This window comes from Ochotona princeps, chromosome 7, assembly GCF_030435755.1.
Source record: "Ochotona princeps isolate mOchPri1 chromosome 7, mOchPri1.hap1, whole genome shotgun sequence".
Taxonomy (NCBI): domain Eukaryota; kingdom Metazoa; phylum Chordata; class Mammalia; order Lagomorpha; family Ochotonidae; genus Ochotona; species Ochotona princeps.
In genome coordinates this window covers 51900757-51918854 of record NC_080838.1, presented here as the reverse complement: position 1 = coordinate 51918854, position 18098 = coordinate 51900757, and the positions used below count along the sequence as shown (strand labels likewise).

The following is an 18098-nucleotide window of genomic DNA, read 5'->3' as shown; positions in this document are numbered from 1 at the left end:
TGCAAATGTCCCCCAACTGATACATTCTTGTGTCAATAAGAAAGGATGGAAAGGAAATACACTCCACTTGAAGTGATGTTGACCCTCTTTTGGTGTGTGCGTGTGTGTTTCTTTCTGCTGAACTATTTCTTTCTTTTTAGAAGATTTATTTATTTTTATTGAAAAGACATATTTACAGAAAGGAGAGATAAGAGGAAGATCTTCCATCTGCTGTACCAGTCCTCTAATGGCCGCAACAGCTGGAACTGAATTAATTCAAAACCAGGAGCCAGGAGTTTCCTCTAGATCTCCCACATGGGTGCAGAGTCCCAAGGTTTGGGGTCATCCTCTGCTGCCCTCCCAGACAATAAGCAGGGAGCTGGATGGGAAATGGAGCAGCTGGGACACAGACTGATGTCCATAACAGATGCCAACAGTTGGAGGTGGAGGATTAACTAGATGAGCCATCGCATTGACCCCTAATCTATTTCTTTCTCCTGGTGCCTTGGTTATTTCAAAAAGGAGTCTGCCTATTATTCACAATCATGGAAAAACTGTTTGAGAGCATCTTGTCTAGATTTCTCCTTGCCAGCGTACGTCTCACTTCATGATAAAATATCAATGGTGGTGAGATCCTTTGTAGTTTAGAAAGTGAAAGGTTTCAAAGCAGAGGATGTGGGAGTCTGGGAGGCTAAAGCACAGAAGCATGCACCTTTGCCCCCAGTCCTGTCCTCGTTGTAAATAAATCCCTAAAACAATTCAGGCAAATGGGCATGTGTTTCTCTTCAGGACAGATTCCTAATTAATTTTAATTAATTTCTGCTTTTCCAGATACCTCTCAGTGATCTGTTCTAAAAGCCTAGGCCAGCAGTTGACTTTCTAGTACCTCCCCTCTGTCTTCTTAGTTTAAATCTACTGCATTAGGATGCCAGAGCAGTTCATTTCCACAGCCGGCTTCGGCTATCAGCCTCACCTGCCACACCGCCTGGCCACCTGGGTGGCAGCACTGAGCTGCCAGCTCGCCCATGCTGGTTCCTCTGCATGGAACTCGTATTCTCTTTCTAACTCACTTGGTCTCTAAAGAACTCTCAGGACCCTTCTAAAATGTGACCACTCCGTTTTTTTCCCCCTGACATTCTCGAGTGGAATCTTTTTTTCCCCTTCACTCTTATAGTTGTACTCTCAGGCATTAATTGCTGCATCTTCCATAGAAATTCCAATTAAAAAGAAGTATCAGGATACACATGGTGGCATAGCATGTCAAGCCACTAATTGGAATGCTTTCTTATTATTGCTTGAGTCCTGGTTACTTTGTGCTTTGAGATCCAGGTTTCTGCTAAAGTGCCTGGGGAGCAGCAGATGATGGACTAAGTACTTAGCCCTGAGTGTTGTGTGCATTTGAGGTGTGAACTAGCACACAGAAAATCACTCTGTCTCCCCTCTCCCTACTTATCTCTCACTCTGCTTCTCAAAGAAACAATTCTTTTAAAAGAAAAATCGATCCTCTGTTCCTATGAGATTCGAGAAAGAATGGGCAGGGGTTGAATCTCAAATATAATGTTTGGTATGCCACAGGCAGTCAAACCATATTGCTTGTCATGTTCATTTTTCCCTTGATTCCCTGTTCCCGCACATTGTCATGCTACCCTGAGATTTAGTCCAAACATGTTTTACACATGGGGTTAATTCTTTTTTTTCTAAAAACACCTAGAAATGTATTTTTTCTCTGATTTGGGATTGTAAAAAAAAATCTAATTTTTTTAAAAAACGAAATTCATGCCATTGCCTTTATGTTAAAGGGGATTCTCTTCTCTATCCAGGGTTACCTGTATTTCCCAGCTCAGGCTCTTGTGCCCAGGAGATGCTCAGAATGATTTGTGCAGAACCGGGTTCAGCCAGCTTCTGAAAAGATACGGATGGCTCAGATGCTCTGTTCAAAACTTTCCCTGTTATATCTGACTTACTTCACAGTCATTCGCGAGGGCTGAAACGCTGAGGGAGAATAGGTATCTGGCAAATAGAAGTTATCATTCACACAGCAGAACGGATGGATTCAATCAGATTTGGTTCCTCTTGAAACCCAGTTAATGTTGGAGGATGGAGGTGACGGAGAATTTGACCGAGGACCAGAGAAGGTCATTAGCTGATCAGAATCCTTTAGCTTGGAGAGAAGGCGGAGATGGAAAGGGAGAGAGGATTGGGACTGAGGCTATGAGGGAGGAGTTGGGATGAAGACAGAATGGAATTTTTGAGATAATGAGATACTGACCCCTGGGCTGCAGGAGAGGATAAGACTAATGTCACCCATTGTGACGCATTTCTGTGGAACCTCTTTGTTTCAGTCTGGAGCCAGTTATGTTACAGGGGATCCCGGGGACCCTGACACCGTTTTGTTTCAGTTATTTATCTGAAAGGCACGGCAACAGAAAGTCTTCAACCTGCTTGCTCATTCTCCACATGGTCACACGGCCAGGGCCAGTCAGGCAGAAGCTGCGGGCTCAGAAGCCCCAGCAGCTCTGCCACACGGCTGGGAGCGCATGACCTGCTGCTACCTGCCATGAGTATTAGCAGGAAGCTGAGTGGAAAGAGGAGCAGCCAGGACATGATGCAAGATGCAGCTATCCCAAACTGTAACTTAACCTGCTGCAGCATCACACCTGCCTCTAACATTACCTGTGCGGAGAAAAACGTGTCCAACTTACAGTGATTTCTTAGTGTCTGCTGCATTGCCTGCTCCCAGCTGGAAGCTGCATAAAATAAATGGATACACAACTGGCTTTCTTATGGACAAGCACAAAAGGATACTAGATGTCTACCTTCAAAATGTTGAAGGGAAGAGAGCAGAGGCTGTGAAATGATGGGCTGAGGACTGGATGAAGACTTCCAGAGGCAAACGCCTTCAGAGTGAAATCGTGGTAAGTATTCATCTCCAATTCCAGGCTTGGTGGTGATCAGAGAAGATGTATTTGGAAATAAGTCACTCTGAAGGATACGCAGTTGAAAGGCGCAAGGGAGAAAAGAATAGTAGCAGGTCAGGAGCCATCTCCCTAGGAAATCGAGCTGGCAATTGGCTAATTTTTCAAAAAGAAATGTCCGTTTTGAGTCTGCAGGACTGGAGCTGACTAGCTTTATATTTACTTCTTCGGAGCATATTTCCACACCTAAAACTCATAGCAAGCAGACCCTAAAAAGGAAAATGCTGCACAGCCTTTCCAACAGGACAAATCAATGAGATTTATCAACTATAAACGGAAAAACCTGTTTTATTTGTTAAGCAATTTTAAGCCCCTGCAGACTGCCTCTCCCTTGGGAACCTAGCCGCAGGCCAACAGGTAGCTTTCGCGCCCACCTGAGGCTGCCTCGGCTTCCCTTTTCCGCCCCCAAAGCCTCCGTGGGCATTCGCGTTCACGCACTGGCTCATCCGTGGGACGCTCAAGCTGGCAGCGCGGCCACCCATCTCGGTTCTTCAAACCCAAAGCAGGGAAACTTTTGGAAACCCTTTCGTAATCACGACTGAGAAAGCAGGGGCGCTGGAAAGGGATGCCTAGGGGGAGGACACGGCCCCGGGCTTGGGAAGCTGCTCGGCCCCCGACCGCAGGCTCCCAGGACAGGGAGCAGCGTCCCTGTCCCGCGCTGCTCACCCAGGGAGCGGCGCTGGGGCCGCTCCAAGTGCGTCGGGCAGTGTAATCCCTACGCTAAGTGCTTGGCTCTCAGTCTCCAATCACTAGTGGGAGCTGGAGAGGGCAAGTGAAAAAAAAAATTCCAGAGGCTGCCGAGGAGCGGAGAAAAAAAAAAAAAAAAAAAAAAAAAGTCCCGCGGCGGCGGCGCGGCAGCAAGCGGCGGCGGCGGAGCAGAAGTTGACGGCGCGGCCGGGCGCGGGGCGCGGAGTCGGCGGAGCCAGTGCGGCCGGGGCCCCCGGCAGTGCGGGGACGGCGACGCCGAGGACGCGAGCGCAGGAGCGCAGCGGCCGGTAAGGCTCCTGCGGCCGGGAGGGCGCGCCGGGGCTCGGTCCCTGCGCGGGTGGCCCCGTGTCCAAGAGCGCCCAGTCGGAGCCCTCAGGAGTCCGCAGGGCAGGGGTGGAGGGGGGCGGCACGGGGCCCGGCGGCCGTAGCTTGGTGCGGGACGGAGCGGGCAGCGGCTGAGACGGCGACTGCGGTGGTGGTGGAGGTGGTGGCGGCGGCGGGACTGGTTCAAGGCGCTGGACGCCTGGGCTTTGTGTGCGGGGCGACTGTGCCGGGAACCCCGAGGCCTGGAGCCCGCGCTGGCGAGGGGCAGCGGCGGTGGCGGGCGGGACACGTGCAGCCCGGGGCTGAGGGAACAGGGACGCGGCGCGGCGGGGAGTGGGACCTGCACGCGGAGGGAAGGGGCGAGGGTTGGCGCGCGCGGCGGCCCGACCCTGAGGAGGGGAGCCCGGCGGGCTGGGGGTGCGGGGCCGGCCGAGACACGACCCGAAGGCACCGGGCTTGACCCCCAGCCACCTGTCCCTGGACCTGCCGCAAGAGCGCGGCCGGGAGGTTTCGGCTCCGTGGCAGTCCCCTGCCTATCTCTCGCTCCCCCTGCCTGTGTCCGTCCGTCTCTCGCTCTCCTTTCCCACTCCTGTCGTTTTCCTCTTCACTCCGCTGTCCCCTTTTCCTTCCCGGTTCCTTCTCTCCCCACTTGGCCGCCCTCTCCTCAGCCCTTCTCCGTCTCCCCAGCCCTTCTGCACTTTGACTTCGGTCTCCCCGGGACCGCGCGCGCGTCTCTAGGTTGCTTCTGGCTTCTGTCCCCGCTCCGTGTTCCTGACTGTGCATTGGATTGTGGCACTAGGATTCAGACTCCCTGGAATAGGTCCTCCGAGAAGGTGGCTTCGGGTACAGGGATGGCAGGGTTGCGTGGGGTGCTGCCCTTGGTCAGTTACTAGGAAATGTGCCTTTCTTAGTCACATTTCCAACAAGTTGAGGTCAGCGGGCTTTGGGTGGCTGCAAAGGTGAGCATGAAAGAAAGCAGAAGAGGGGTGCTTTGTTGCTTGTAGCACCAGAGAACCGCACCATAGGGACGCGGAGCAAAGCAGTTACCTGAGAAAAGAATCCCGAGTCTTTGGGGTGGGAGAGGGACACACACACACACACACACACACACACACACACACACTCTCATGAATGAGAGGATTCAGCTGCAAAGTGTTTGAAAAACATTTGCAAAGGTAATTAAGGGAAAATTCGATACCATCTAATCTGTTTTCTCACACATGTATTTTTAGTATCTTAGTGACAGCTCTCCCAATTATTTTTTTGGAAAAGTTATGGAAGTGGCTTCTGTCCACTGGGGCCCTTATATTTAAGAAAATATTCACTCTTTGTACTTTTACACCTCTTTACACTCTTCGTGATCAAGAAGAATTATTTCTAACTGCAAAGAAAATAGGAAAGGATTTGTCAGGAACGTTAAACCGTGAGCCCTTCCAGGGATCAATAATTTCTTGAAAAAACTTTATGAGGATGTTTGGAAGGATGCGACGTCTTAGTGAAATACACCATTTAGGACACACTTGGATCATTGTGTGGTGCCAATCAAGTTTGTATGTTGTAAACGAATCACAGTAGTGATGGCTTTTTATGGAAAACATAGCTGGGAAATTAATTGCTGTGATTTTCACTGTTTGCTTTAGTCACGCATAATGTACCTTTGTTTTTTCCAAAATATGGCCTAAGGCTACCAAAGCTGATACAGCGTGTTATTTGTCCAATCTGAATTACCAGTTGGAAAACCACCTTTTCCTTTGGGTCACATGACAGAGTTGATTTGATCTCATTACCCATGTGCTGGGAGCTGCTTCATTTTAATGGCACTGATTTGTTCTTTTGAAATCGAAATGTTAGTTTTAGGGGAGTAAAAAAAAAAAATCTGGATTTATGTCATGTTAGTGAATCATCACTGTTTGCAGGGGGCTCGGCCACCTTGTCGGCCAGGTGCAGCCCAGTGTTTCGTCCAGCAGGGCTGTCGGAGGTCTGCTGCTGTTAGAGTATTGACGCTGAGTGACATGCTGCTGCTGCTCTCTCCAAATGTACCAATTGTTGAGAGTATTTATTCAAGGCAAGTTGATGTTGCTTTTTTTCCTTAGAAACTTTGAAGAAGTGTGTACGATGGTCTGGCCAAGTGTTTTGCGGGCAGTAAATGCCCACCATCGTATTTGTGGAGGAGGAGAAGGCAGTGCGTGAGGCTGGCCCTGAGTGTGTACGGTACCTGCCGTCTCCCTGATCCACCTGAGTGAGCACTCAGCTCTGAAGCAGCTGGCATCCTTGCAGCTCAGCACAGCTCTCCCTGATCTCCCACCGCCCCCTCTGCTGCTCTGGCCTTCTGTGGGTGCTCACCATCTGCTGGGGTAGTGGCTCGGCTGGCTCTTCCTGCCTGGGCTGCCACTTCCTGGGGGTGAGGCAGTGTTCCTTGCTTCTCTTTCTCTGTATTTCAGGGACTCGGCAAAGCTCCTGGCAGGTAGTAGATGCTCAGCAAGTCCTTAATGGTGACTGATAGCCCTTCCAGCTTGTCTCTGTTGCCTGAGAATGGCTGCGGGTTGATGTTGGAGCACAAAGAACAGGGAATAATAGCAAGTCATGACTTAGGTGTGCGGAGCATCTTGTCATGCACACTGATGTTACCTGTGAATAGGGAGAGGCCCAAAGGCCTTGGAGAGTGGTGCTCAGAAACGGGGAGGTGCTGTTGCTCTCATTCTTTTCCTGGGATTCCTGCTTGCCTGCCTTCATTGGAAATGGGCCAATCTGTGTGTGATTAGAAGCTAACAATTGTAATCTGAACTCTCAAGATCTGTGTTTCATGCCCACCCAGACAATCCCAGCATGAAATGGATAATTTGTAATAACTGACCATCATGTGTGATACAATCTTTCAGAACGTTGACCTGAGTGTTACTGGTAGGTACTGGTTGTTGTTCTGGATGTTAATTCTGCCCTCTTGAGCAGAATCATTTCTACCTGCAAAGACTGATGTTTTCCAGGCCAACTGCTTCTCCTCTCTTTTTTTCTGTCAAGGGAGCTGGGGAGAAGAGAAAGGAAGTTGAGGCCACATGACTGGTGCTTTTGGAAGTTTTTCTTTAGAGATCACTGGTTTAACTCCCAGGACAACTGCACAATCATCTGTTTTACATATCAGACTTACTTGGAAGCTGCTGATTGGGGAAAAGGCTAACATGACTTCAGAAAAGCTTGGAGACCACTTCAGCTGATGATCTCCAACCTCTCAATTCGTTTTGATCCCACAATGAAAATGGTTTTGCCTTTTCTAACCCTAACTAGATGATGGTTGCTAACAATATGAAGGGCTGTGGGAGAAGCTGATTTTTATGGAGAGGTACTTGGTTGTAGGACTTAATATGCTGGAGGTTTTTTCGTCACAGAAATCAATGGGGAAGTGTTGTGATATACAGGGGCAGGCTGGAATTCGGGGAGGATTGAGGCCAGGATTTCGCCCATAGGGTAAATGGTAATCTGCATCAGTTTGAGAGGGGAGAGGAGGCTCGCCCTGTGGTGCAACAGCTTCAGCTGCTGCTTGTTTCACTGTCATTTCACATTGGAGTCCCAGCTACTCCGCTTATAATGCAGCTCCCTGTTAATGCACTTGGCCAAGCAGCAGAAGATGGCCCAAGCACCTGGGCCCCTGCCACCCAGACGGGAGATCTGGATGGGGCTCCCGGCGACGCTAGGCTTCCATGCCAGCCGTCTGGGGAGTGTGCCTGCTCTCTTTCTTTTCTCTTACCTCTCCGTTTTGCTCTGGCACTTGCCTTTCCAATAAAGGCTAGCTGAAATTGAGGGAAAACAAAAGCTTATGTGGCTAGAGCCTGGAGAGAGAAGGGACTAGACCAGAGCGAGATTTTGATGTTGTTTCGGAGTACTTTGTACTGTCAGCTGGTGAACAGAGAAGGATAATGCATCATTTACATTAGGCAGTGAATTTTAGGACATTCGCTTACGTGGTGATATCTTAATTACATTTGTTTTTACTGAAACATTTGTCTGCTCTGCCTGTATTTTTTTTTTAATGCACTGTAGGGAGACTATGGCCCCAAATGACCCAAATCCTTGCTGTCATTGAACTTGGGTTCTAGAGAGTGAAAATGCAATGAACTGCAAACAGGCACATGAGTCAGATCATTTGCGACAGTGAAAACTGCATTAGGAAAACAAGGCAGGGTAACAAGGCAGGGTGACTGGACAGGGAGAGAGCGGGCTGCTTCCTATCTGCTGGGCAAGGGACTTTACTAAGGACGCTATGGAAGAGCAAGCAAGAACAATCTGTGGATGTCGGGGAGAACTTTCTGGCAGAGAAAGCGAGCCTGGGGCTTGGACTCAGGAAGTTAGGGGAAATGGTGGGAATGAGGTCAGAGATAGCCTGACCTACAGTATGAAGCATGCATTTTATTAAAAGGATATTTTTTGGATACTCGGGAGAATTTTAAACAGACATGAGCAAGAATGACTTGGCATGTCTGTCTCGTGTGAGCAAGATCATGTGTGCAAGACTTGTCTGGAGGAAGACGCCCTGGGAGCTTCTGAGAGGGATGTAGCTGAGGGCTTGGGGGCTGTGCTGAGGGCGGGGTTGCACAGGCATTATTCTTACTGCCTAGCAAGAAGATCAGGGAGTGAAATTGCTTTTCTCCATTTTTGTTTGGCCTTGGTCTCCATTCCAGCAATTCACTGATTCAACCATCGTTTGTGTTATAAAATGTCAGGCTTCAACACCTTCTCATCATTTGCAACTGTCACCTCTTTGCTTCTCTTCCGATACCTCAAGGGGGCTGGAAGCTTCTTGCCTGTGTCCCCTGTGACCTGTCCTGGGAACTGTGACCGGAGTGATACCCGTACCACCAGCAGTTGCTGAAAAGCAACATGGGCGGAAGAAAACTTGAACCAGTGCTTGTGTGCTTAGTTCGAACAAATCAGTGTTTGGATTCAAAGGCGAGGAAGCAGGACAGAATGCCTGGAACCCTCCATTTTGATAACTTTGGAGGTTCTGAAAAGATGTCACTGTTAACTCTGTTGTTGGATCGGCATCTTGTCAGTCCTTGAATTCCAGCCCTTTTAGGTGCTAGTTCACACTGGACATCAGTAAATAGTTGCTGTATCCTACTGAGTATGTGTCCTGAGAGTGCAGGAACTCAAATTTGGCTGATTTCATTTTTCTTGTCTTTCAGCAAGTGCATGGCTGCATGTAGCTGCTGCTTTAAAAAGTACAAAGTAGCAAGTTTGGAAATGAATTTTCTGGAAATTGTATTTACATAGTGGCTCAGCGAAAAAAAAAGATAGAATCCAGTATGTGTCTTTATAACATTTCTTGCCTGGCTGTTTGGAGATAAACGTTTTAGTCATTTTTATAGCACTTAGATAGATATGGACTTAAACAAGTACAGAAACATCTGTCATTAGTTAATTTGATGATTTATGAATCTAAAATGACTCCATCGAAGTCTGTAATGATAGAGCCTTTGTCTAAATTAATCTCTTGATGGAAATCTGGATTTTAGCTAATGAATACACTTTATAATCAGCTATAAAAGGTGCTAAAGTATCAGAAGTTCTTTTTCTGAAAATAAACTGTTGTTCTGTTGCCCAGTGCCCACGTAGCTGTGAGAGCCCACGTGAAGGATGAATTCTCCTGAATCCTTCCTCTGAATAGAATGGAGTGCAGCACACAGTAGAGAACTTTATTTTTATCTGCCACTTCTCTTGATCATTGTTAATTGTAGCCAAGTGTTCTCACTTCTGGTCTTACATCTTTTGGCCAAAATGCCGTGCTGCATCTTCCTGGGCTTCCGTGGGAGCTGTCTGCTTGTTCCTCTTGCCATCCACACTCAGTCCAGGAAGATGGCCTGGGTGCCCCACTCTGACTGAGGTCATGGCTGAGCCCAGCAGGAAGGCCGGGCAAGGGTGGAGGATGGCGAGCTTAAGCATTGTGGCTCTGACTGCTGCATCCCGGGGCAGAGTCGCAGCATCTTTCAAGGCAGCCTTCTCCAAGTACTGCTTGCCTCCTGGATTCTGGTCGTCTCTGGAAGAGCTGTGTTGCTTCTCCTAGCTTTATTTGCTGTACTTCTCTTCGGGTTCTTAGGCACACCTGCCCATACCATGTTAAATTGTTGATTTCTAAATAGCCCCTCTTCATGTGTTAGGAGCTGAGTCTGCAATGGTGTCAGTTTTTGCAAGCCTGTTCCTCTTGGGAGTCTTCCTGGCTTGAGAAGAACTGTTGACCTGCTAACCCCTGCTGGGCACTTGATATGTGTGTGTGTGTGTGTGCGCGAGAGAGAGAGAGAGAGAGAGAGAGAGAGAGAGAGAGAGAGACAGACAGAGAGAGAGAGAGAGAGAGACAGAGAGAGAGAGACAGAGAGAGACAGAGACATAGAGACACAGAGACAACCAGACACAGTGGCACCTTGACCCAAGCTGTGATTATAGAAAGACTTAGAGTTTATTGGTTGACTCTTCTTAACTGTAGTCTGTATGTATTCTCCTCACATACTTTATTCCATTTACCCCTTTATTCACACATCAACTCGGTGCGTATGTAAAGAGTGACCCTTCAGGGTTAGGCGGTTAGGCAGGATGGATCTTGGGCTTTATTTGGCCCAAGGATTGGGGAGGGGGTAGGACATAAAGCAATAAGCACGATATTGACAGGTCAGTTTTTGGGACTGGAGCTGGGGAGGAAATCAGCAGGGTGCGATGGTGGAGAGTGATAGAGCTTAGTTTTTGCTCAACATCAAGAGCACTGAAAGACAGGGAGGGGCATGTGTGTCTGAGTGGCTGCCGCTAACCTGCATCTGTTACACAGGCTTTTAGTGTGTGAATTTGAAAAGCTTTTCCCGATGACACATACAATAAATCATCCTGGCAGGAAAATTTGGACTTACAGATAAACCTTGAGAAAATAAATTGCTTTATAGCATTAGCTAACATTAATAATCTGATAAATATGTGTATACACGTAGATGCTTTCAGAATTTTCTCGTGATCCTGTTTTTTTAACAGACATCATTGTATTTTATTTAATTGCATTTTCTTTTCAACCACTTTACATCAGTATATGCATTTTGAAACATTTACTGTTTCAGCTGATCACTAGAGAGTGTTTATATTTATTAGGATTTTTAGAAAGTTGGATAGGCATGAAGAACCTAAGAATGGCCAGTTCGTGACACCGCCTAGGTGATCTTTCAAAATTAGGAGACTCTTGACTCTGATGGTACAGAAGTTACGTTGGGGATGAGTGTTTGGGGCTGTGGGTAAGAGACCACTTGGGAAGCTTGCCTCCTGTGTCCAAGTGCCTGGGTTTGTGTACCAGCTCTGCTTCTGACCCTAACTTCTTGTTCCTGCACACCCTGGATCGCAGCAGGTGACAGCTCAAATAGTGACAGGCTCTTGTCTTTGGTCACACACAGCCCTGGCTCTTGCGTGTCGTGGGGGGAGTGAAGCACTGGGCGAAAGATCTCTGTGCATCGATCTTTCTGTCAAGTAAATGAATACACTTTTTTTTTTTTGGCAAAGGAATTTATTTTTTAATCAAAATTCATTAGTTTTGAATCTAATAACAAGGAAACCAGTTTAATTAAGCTTTTTTGATTAATTTAAATTCTAGAATGTTTCAGGACTAACAGCATTGCTAGTTATTTCTATCTTCAAGGTAATATGAGCTTTTTGGCTAATCTAGATAAGCAATTTGCATATAACCATGTGTCTTACTGGGTGATTGCCAGCCTTCCAGCCTGGCTCCCTGAAGTTGTGGTTTAGTGGAGTGAGAGGTGTTGACTGCACGGATTTCGTAGGCAGTTTTCGATGCCCTCTGGCTTGGTTGGGGGCCCCCTGGAGCTGGGCTGTCTGGGTCTGATACTTGGCTCTGCCACCCATTAGCTGAGACCTTGGGCAAATCGCTAAACCTTTGGTCTGCGTCATAGTCATAGGGATATCATAGGAACGATAATGATGTAAACTTCCCAGCACTGTTGGAGAATTAGAATAACGAGTGACTGGGAAGTGTGAGCATGTAATAAACACCACCAAAGGGTTTTATCAGTGAGTACACAGTTGGTCAACAAAACCTGAGACTTGCAGACGGGTTTACACTAAGACCTTTCTTAGCCTTCAGCGTACATTTCCCCCAAAGGAGTCTTAGACCAGGGGACGTCTATGTCACTGAACCCTTGGGGTTGAAGAAGAGTCCTCACTAGTCTTTATCTCCAGCAGGAAAGACACTTAGGGCCCTCATTCATTCTGTATCTGTCACACTAATCATGGATTAGGAGCCCAGTGCCTTTTTTTCCTTTTAAAAACTGTTTCTTTAGATAAATAAAAATGAGTGTTTTTCTTTATCACTCAGAGAAAGACAATACATACTTGTGAGTATGTATTGCATCTGTAGCTCACTGAGTGCAAGATTTATGTCCGATATTCTCTAAAAACTTAGTTTTTTTTCCTAATTGTAAAAAAAAAATATGTGTTCTTTATGGTCAACTTTTGGAACTATGAAAACAATTTAACGAATAAAACCAGCATCTCACCACGCAGAAGTGGCTGTTGCTAACATTTTGGGTGCTTTTTCGCTTTACAAGTTTGGGAGTGTACAGTCACACGTTTTTGTATCCTTTGCTTCTACACTTGATTTTATTTGTGCAATATTCCCAATCCACAGCATGCAGTGAATTCTCTCCTTCAGATGATTGGTAATCTACATTTCAAAAGACCTTCCGCTCTTACCAAATTCTATGGCCCGAGACAATATGAAAATAAAATGGTGACTTTAGAAGGAGTTGTTCCCTCATTTGAAGTATTCTGGGAAATTGGAACCACCTGGTAGGCAATTGGCAGTTCTGTTACAAAGACCTGGAGTAGGTGACCTCAGGTTGCTTGGTCGTGGTGAGTCATGCCAGCAGCCAGCAGCCAGATGGACTTGGCAGAGGCCCCGCCCAGGCGGTTGGGAAGGCATTACCTTCTTCTCATCCTGAGCGGCTGGAAGCAAGCTTCCATGACATGTAAATTCATGAGGAAATGTCACTCAAGGGAACTTGAATTGCTCCAAAGTAAATGGAACTTGTATTTAATTTTTAAGTGGCAAATCTGTTCCATCTTAATGCATGCTGGAGGCAGAGTTCTGATAATATGCTAATATTGGGGGTAAACATCATCTCTGCATATATTGTCTTGTTCTGTAATTTTCAGTGGGGATAACATTGAGTTTATATGACAGTAGGTCACTTAAGGACTTTAAACATGCATTGGGATTTTTTACTTTGGATGCTGCTTGATCACGGACAGTGAAGTGGTATTTTTGTTTTCTTTTTGCTCAGTAAACTGCATTCAAAAATGCCTGTTGGAAAACATTGAATCTTCATCTCATTCAAGATTCAGTCAGTCTTTTAAATACTTTAACAACTGAAGCAAATGAAAATATGTAAGCCCTCTCTGAAGAGCAAAACCATGCTACACTGTTTAATTGAATTAAATTAGCTTTTCATGGAAATTTACCTAGGAGCTGTTTCTGGAACCAATTTAGAAAATGATCTTTGTATTCTGTAGCATTTATGTTTGATTATGTTTTTCTTAGTAATTCTCAATGGACCTGATTCACTCCTTGTTTGAGTTGACAAACCCTTGAGATTTTTGTAGGCAAATTAGGCATTTCCTTCACCATAATTATGCATATTTATGGACTGGTGTATGCTTTTACCTTAAATAGAGATGAGAAATTCTTCATTCTACAAGAAGGATCGAGTTTTATCTGATCAGCATTTTGTGCAGCATGTGAAAGCTGTGTTCACCAGCCATGTATAAATAAACTTCCAAAAGATGTTTTCTAAAGTTTGACATCACCACTAATAAAAGCAGATGCTGTTGTTTTCAGAAATGGCAGAGATAATGCTAAACTTTACACAGAGCATCACCTTGTGAAAGTTTGGACTTTAGGCTCAGCAAAGATTGTGGTGTGCTTCATCTCTGACATTTCTTTGCTCGTAGCTGTCTTACAAAGCCGCTAAGAAATTGCAAAATGCTTTGAAACTGCCCATTCACAAGTTTTTTTTTTTTTTTTTTTTTTTGGTGTAATGTGTATCCTTTAGGGTCTACAGTGCGAACATATATTTTATGCGGTTGGAACAAATACTGCAGTGGACTGCTGTTGTGTGTTGTGCACATCACACTTGGCAGTTTATAGGTAGAACCAACTTGCTCTTTTCCGAAGTATCTTTCTTTCCAGTGGCAGTTGCATTCCCCCTAAATCCTGGGCTGCTCAGTGCCCCTGTTCCCCTGTCCTGCACACTCCACCTTGCCTGCTCCCCATTCTAGTCTTTGTGCCTTTCATGCTGGATTTGAGAACACTGTTTTCAGTGTTCTCCAGGCTGGAGAATCAATGGAAATACTCAGACATTCCCTCCCAGCTCCCCCATGCTCGCAATAATTGGAGATCTAAGGGAGTGGCTTTGGAATGGTGATTGGGTTTTCTGGTTAGATTTTTAATAATCTGAACTTCTCATAACAGCAGAATGCATGTATGTTTTGTTATGAAATCATTTCCCTCTGTGATTCCACTCTGTTTTTATGCAGTATGCATATTTTAAACATCTAAAGAAATATGTTTGCACTGACAATAGCATGGGCATCTATTGTCTAAAATATTTTGTTGATGGTGCTCGGCAAAATTTTCCTTTATACCATCTTTTTATACGTAAGAATTTTTACTTACCTTTTATGAGTTTCAGCAGAACTGTATTATATTTCTACTTTATCTGAATTTTCATGTATGTGTGCTTTAGTTTGAAAGCTGTTGCTACACATTCTTCTATAACATTTTTCTTCAGACTCACTTGCATGTACCCTGACGTATTCTGAGCCCGTAAATTCCTTTTTTGGCTCATCTCTCCTAAACCTTGAAGGTATAATGCAGTATAACAATAATATTTTACATCTTGAGTTTGTGAATCATGTCTTTCTCACAAATGGGAATTGTTAAATATTTATGCGGTGCCCATGAATTCGATGCTATACTGTAAATTAAAGCATGTCAAAGATAACTGAGTCCTGCTTTACAGAGAAAGATGTTTAAATTCATAGATGATATACTACCAAAAAATAATGCAGAATGTAAATACACTGGATATGGGAGAGACAGCTGAAGTTGGTGAGAGCATTTACAAAGTATTGATTCAGTCTACGGTTCTGTCCATAGGTGTTGCTCTCGGGGACCATGTGTGGGAAGCCTAAGGCGGGTGTGCTGTATTTCACTTTGAGAATGCAGCAGTGGATCTTCCAAAATGCCTTACTTTTTCTCCATCAAAGCCACAGTGGTCTACAACTAAGGAAACTTCTCTATGCATGGACCTGATTAGTATTTCTTAGCCTGTTTCATTTCTTGGCTTTATAATTTTATTCAAAATGGATATTTAAGTTAAAGTGCAGAAGCAGTGCCGTTCCTAACCCTATATGTGGCTTGTTCAGATCTCCCATCATTGTACAGAATCTGCAAAGTCTGTAAGCCTATGAAACAGCTTTAAAATATGAGTGAAAAAATGGTACTGAAAGATAGGTTTATTTGGGTGCAGAAAATGTTGGGAGTCCATGCAGTTTTTTTTTCACAGTGTGTGTTTTCTGTAATCTTTTTTTTTTGTTTTAATATTTATTTTATTGGAAAGGCAGATATACAGAGAGAAGGAGAAACAGAGAAAGATCCTCTGTGCCGCTGATTCACTACCCAAGTGGCTGTGATGGCTGGAGCAGATCCGAAGCCAGGAGCCTCCTCTGGGGCTCCCACGTGGATGAAGGGTCTCAAGGCCCTGGACCTTCCTTGACTACCTTCCCAGGCCACAAGCAAGGAACTAGATAGAAAGTGGGGCTTCCGGGACACAAACCAGCACCCACAGGGAATTCCAGCCACTAGGCCACCACGCTGCGGCCCTTCTATAATCTTTTTGAAGACCTCTTTTTGAAGACCTCTGGTGTGTGTGGGTAACTATCTTTGGTGCACAGAGAGAAGTTTTAATTCCATTTTTGGTGAATGCTTCTTAAGTGCCTATGTGATATTTCTTTGGAGCCTTTTGCTGTTTTGGGTTTTAAAATCATATGGCTGTTCTGTGATTTGCTGGGCACATTTATTTGCTTGGATTTTCCTCAATATCTAATTTTCTTGTTGTTTCTTTTTTTGGAGGGGGATGGTAGAAGGATTATAATTTGTTTCCATGCATCAGCAGATGCGAGCGCTGCACTACATTAGACTATGGAGCCTTTCATGGAAAGGCCTAAGACGAGAGCTGTGTTTTCTGTTCTCAGGTGCTGTTCATGTCCTTGTTAGCTTTTTTGGCTGCAGAAACACATTAATGCAGGATCCCAGAGGTGACTTTTAAGCTCCTTTTTATGATAACTGAGGCTCATTATCCGGAGAAGTGCAGTAACCCAATAGTTTTCCAACTTGAATCTTGTTTAATGTCTTCCCCCTAGTAACTCATAAAGTTTTGGAAATCGTATAAGTTATCCCTCTGACTTGGCATTCCCACACTGGAAAAACTTAGTATCTTTTACAGACCCCAAATTTTAATCTATATTTCCTTTCCTCCCTCATTTATTAAGATGTTAAATAAGATCATTTCCAGGACCTTTCCAGTTTCTAGTTTTCTTGCCAAAGCCATGCCGTTTTTTCAGTCTTTGTTTATCTAGCATAGGTTCGTCTAATCCTATGATGACTCAGTTCTCTTTAATAATGTTTGTGGCAGTACCTTGTCAAGGGCATTTTAAAGAGTTGGGTGGATTATATTGACTGGATTTTCCTTTGAGGCACCACACACTTTTAATTTGTCAAGACATGATTACCCTTGGTTAAAAATAAATAAAACGTGGTTGTATTTGCTAAAATCTTCATTGATCTTATGTTTTAGTATATGTACATCCCACAAATTGGCTAAATTGCTAAAAAGTAATTGTAACATGGAATTAGGGAAATTTAAGTCTTTGGGTAAGAGAGGTGAAATTGAGCATTAGTACGGATCATTGAAATGCACTCATGTATGTAGAAGCCCCAGCTGCAGGAGCTAGGCTATAGCACTTGTCTTTTCTTATGATCCAAACAGTATCCTAAGCCCATCAAATTGAAGGTAGTAGTAATTCTCCTGGCATTTACAGATGTAAGGATATAAGGCATGAGGTTTAGCAAGTGGTAGCCCCGAACACAGATGTTGGAATCTCTGCTTTTAAACTCTTGTGCGAATGTTGGAGGTCTGGTAGAGCCAGAGCTGTAGAAGTTTTTAGTGATACAGCAAAGATTGACATGTGGCCCCTGGTGGTCCTGAAATACCATCACTTGTGCCTAACAGCTGTGATGGCCTGGGGAAGGTGTTGGTGGATAACATGTAGAAAGGTTGGCAGGAGTGTGAGCCATGGCTTACTGACCATGTTCCAACAAGAGTCAGAGAAAGAGAAAATGTTTAAAACACTTCAGAAACATGCAATTTGAATTTTAAATGGTATTTGAATTTTAATTTCATGTGTTTCAATTATGCAGCATTGCTGTGGAGAGTTCTGGAGATGAGCTTTCAAAGCTTGGTCATTACATCTCTGCTAAAACTGACTGTAGATCTCAGTAGATCCCTCTGAGGGACATTGCGTAGGAGTTAACCAGAGTGACAGTTTTTTAAATTGGGGGAATCAGTTTAGGTACTTTGCCATGACTAGAGAAAAAAACTACAGGAAGAAACAATGATTATTTCAGTGGATTATTTTATTGGAAATGACACTTTGACACTTGGGCATTTTTGAAGGAAGTACTGGGACACACCCAGTTCTAGGGCTTGACAAAAGATTGGTGCTTGATTGTTGGGTGGGACCAAAAGGAATGTGCTTAAAACTCAACTGTCAGTGACTTCTGTCACTCTCCATAGTGGAGACATCAGCTGGGTCACCTGTGTTCTCTCTTCTGTTTTGTGCTGTATCAGAATGCCCCTGAGTGGGTGGGACGCGCAGGACAGCGCCATTTTCTGCACTGGTGGGTGACCTGTGAAACTGTTGTTGGCTGTCGGTCACTTTGCTTCCTGTCTGCATCTGTCTTTTGGGAGAAAGAAACCGTTCCTCCCCTTTGCTTTTAATATCATTGCTATATGCAAA

At 45.0% G+C, this 18098-nt stretch overlaps 1 protein-coding gene across 1 annotated transcript in view; it reads left to right on the top strand.

Annotated features, from left to right (window-relative positions):
• Window positions 1-3854: 3854 nt before the first annotated feature.
• The window catches only part of BMPR1B (bone morphogenetic protein receptor type 1B), a 379571-nt gene continuing 365327 nt past the window's right edge, over window positions 3855-18098 (top strand). The window contains exon 1 of the mRNA XM_058667033.1: window positions 3855-3949. The gene's annotated coding sequence lies outside the window, so the exon portion shown is untranslated. The remainder of the gene's footprint in view (window positions 3950-18098) is intronic.